Raw genomic sequence first — 3898 nt, forward strand, 5'->3', positions numbered from 1 at the left:
ACACACACACACACACACGCACACACACACACACACACACACACGCACACACACACACACACAGGTGAGCCCTCACCTTCCGCAGCACCACACTCGGTACGTTCTTCTTCTCTGGAATCAGAAACAAGTGGAAGCAGAGAAGAAAAGTCAGCCTGCTGTTTGGTCTCCATGGTAACCGGTCAGACAGGAGGACAGGTGATCTACCTGCAGGTGAGCAGCGGCCGTCTCTATCTCTTTGTGCCCAGCTGGACAACCGGGACGGCGGCCTGGAAGAGACGCTGAGGTCAAAGGTCAGGTAAGGGAGGGGAGGACAGCGCCTGGTTCTCTGGTCCAGATGGACCGAACAGAACCAGAACCGCTGTGTTTCCTCTCACAGCCTGCTGGTGAAGTTTCACCGTAACGGAGAGGAATCACAGAGTCGCTATGACGGAGGAGAAATGACGCCAGAAACACGGAACAATTACAGGATGATGAGAACAAACATGGCGGCAATAAGCTGGTCACTGAGCTGAGCTCATTTCTCTGCTTTGTGTTTTATAAATGTCCAAGTTTAACTGTGAGAAAACTTTAGTCAGTATTTAACACAGATGACACAAAAATTGGGTAAAATGTAATTTAACCCTTTGTCATTTACAACAGGCAGATAAATGATGAAATAGGACAACAGAAGTAGAAACTGTAGCCTTGATATGAGAGAAAAGTTAAAATGGCCGCCTACCGATTAACTCATTGACATCTCTGTAGCTCCTCCCACTCTTACCTGTCCTCCAGTGATTGGCTGCTGCTCTCCGGTGTATTGAATCCCAGGCAGTAGGTGTGGTCGCTCTGCGGCGGCTCACCCAGGGCGGCACCGTCATCTGGGTGGGCGGGGCCAGAGGGCGGCTCCAGGCGTCGCATCAGTTGCAGCTGGCTCTGGGTTTTCCCAGGCTCATCTTCAGGGGCATTCACCTCCACCTTCTTGACGAAGCCTCGGGTTCCGGTGCCGCCGTTCTCCGGGTCCAGCGGCTCCATCCAGTCCCAGCCGGACCACAGGTCGCGTGACCTGACCCGCCGGCTCCGCCTCCTCTCCGCTCCGCCCCACCGCCGGAGCCGCAGCGTCTCCACAGGAAGCCTGAGGAGGACGACCGAGCAGCAGCGGAGGTCCGGGAACTGCTGCCTCCAGCGCTGTTCCATCGTTATGGCGCCCGGCGGAGTGTCCTCCATCTTGGTGTCGGGCGGAGCGTCCTCCATGCCTGGTTCAGGCTGGTGACAGAGCTCCTCCTCCTCCTCACCACATCCTCCGTCCTCTGCACAACCAACAGATTCAACCATCAGCTGATCATCACACACACACACCTGGCGCCGTCCATCTCACCTGCCACTTCAAGCCCCGCCCCTAAGCTCAGCTCGTCCAATTGCTCCATCTTATGATGAGGCGTCCCCTCTGCTACCATGGCCAATCAGGATGAGTCCTGCGGTCTGTGGGCGTGGCCTCAGAGTCCATGCTGATTGGTTGTTACCATGAGCCAATTAGCTGATGAGCTGCCAATCATCAATCAATGGACTGATCAAAACACCTGGAGGAGAAACAAACATGTCAGAGAAGAAGAAGTGCTGTCATGCTACTCGGAGCCTCCAGGTGGCGCTGTATTAACTCAACCCCACACCATGCCGGAGCCTCCACCGTGCTCTGCAGCTGGACTCAGCCTGTCGGGTCAGCTGGACTCTGGTTGGTTGTCATGGTAACCCGAACCTCTGGAGGACCTGAGCTGACAGTTTGGACCACAGATCAGAACCGGAACCGCCTCGCTCCTTCAGGATCTCATCCTGGATCGAGGAAACTTTCCCAGGATTCCCGCAAAGCATTCTGGGACTTGCAGTCCGCTGATGGAGCGTGCAGCTGTTGGACCCTGCAGACCGAACCTGCAGCCAAACAGAACCCAGAGACCACCCGAACCGGACCGAACCTCACGCTGCACGCGCTCTATCTGTCACTGAATAGCGTGCACGCGCTTAGACCCGCGTAAGCACGCGCGCAGCCCTGGAGCAGACATGTTTTGCCCCTCAGCGGCGGCGTGGGGCTCCCGCTGCGGCCTCAGGAGCTCCCGGTTCCGGCCCGCTCTGCCCCATGGGTCCGGTCCGGCCTGCTCGGGACCGGGACCGGATAAAGCCCCGAACCAAAAGGAATAAACGGCTTTAATGGGACTCACCGCTCCGAGACCCTCAACTGCTCCTCCTCTGCTCCGCTGCTGCCTTCAGGACTGTCGGAATCCACAGACTCCAGCCGAGTCTTTAACTGCTTCCGGTCTGAAGCTGAACGCACGAACTGACGAATCAGTGCACAGATTACAAACCATCTCTGCAATGTTGACCGACACGGTTCTGGTGAACGTTCAGTTGAACCTGAGGAACGTTTAATCCATCAAAACAGTCTTCTTGTCTTTCCGAGGCGCCCCTGAAAGCAGCACCCTGCCCCGCCTCTGAGCATGCGCACTGGGGGGTTGCGAATCAATCAGGCTGATCGGTTTGTTAAAAGTTTGTTGGATGGAGGAGGAGCTTCTGCGGAACCGACGGAACCGTCCGAACAGAACCATCCGAAAAGAACGTTCCAGGTCCTGGAATAAGAACCGTGAACTGGTCTTCAAGCTGTTCTGGAAGTATGGATTCATTCAAAACGAATCGATAATCAGATAATCCTTTATTTATACGGGGAAAAAAAATCTTGTAAAATCATTTCAGACATTTGAAAAAAACGTCCAGACCAGATTAATGAAGATCTGAGATTAAAATAATCTGTCAGGGCGAAATTAAACAAATATTCTTATTAATCCCTTTAGGATGAATAAACCACCTAACAAATAAAATAAAAACTGTTTGGCTGCATATCCATAAATTTATAAACCAAATTTATGAATTTTGTTTATAAATTTAAACAAAATTCATAAACAGTCTGACAGACTGTCAAAAATATTTAATATTTGCTTTGAAGACCTGGGAAGTTTTACAGATTAAGCAGATTTACCATCAATCAATCCAGATATTGATCAGCTGATGATTACTTTAGATCTCCATTCTGCAGATTTTTCATTGCAGTAATTTTACAGTAATCATTAAAAGATGCAGATAAATAATTCAGAAACGTTTTAAGTGAGCCTGCGGCAGACTGGTGACCTGGTGACCTGGTGACCCCGCCTCTCGCCCAGAACAGGAGGCAGCAGCTGCCGACCCCTGGGGGACGAGGGCTTCCAAAATGGATGGATGGTTTGAAATTAGTTAGTAAATGTCGAAGCAGCCAGGCTCTGATCTGAACTGAAGCTCCCTGCTGCAACAAGCAGAGTCCTTCATCAGAACCTGCTGACTGCCATGACCTCTGACCCCAACTCTGCGTCTGATCAGCTGACACACCTGAGCGGTCACATTATTGATAACCATTGATCAGTTTTTAGATTTGAAGTTTGGTAAAAAGTGTAAGCTGAGGTCAGGCTTCAGGAACCAGAAACGTTTTCTATTCCTCTTCTCTGGATTCATGTTTTTATCACCGTTTGTTGTTTCCTCTTCCAATCGTTTGATTCAGAAATTATTTCTGTTATTTTTCAGAAGGTTGAATTTCCAGTTTTTACCGTCAGAACCGATGAAAAGCTTCTAAACCTGAGAGCTCGACTCTTTACATCGAGTCCATGTTAACACAGTTTAATGAAATGTTTTATTCAAGACGTCAGGATGGTTAAGAAGAAGAAACACCTGGACGACCAGAACCAGAAAAACAACCACGACTTGCTGAGGTGTGTGTTCAGTGTTCAGTGAGGTGTGTGTTCAGTGTTCAGTGAGGTGTGTGTTCTGTGAGGTGTGTGTTCAGTGAGGTGTGTGTTCGGTGAGGTATGTGTTCTGTGAGGTGTGTGTTCAGTGAGGTGTGTGTTCG

This window comes from Poecilia formosa, unplaced genomic scaffold (assembly GCF_000485575.1).
Source record: "Poecilia formosa unplaced genomic scaffold, Poecilia_formosa-5.1.2 Scaffold875, whole genome shotgun sequence".
Lineage (NCBI taxonomy): Eukaryota > Metazoa > Chordata > Actinopteri > Cyprinodontiformes > Poeciliidae > Poecilia > Poecilia formosa.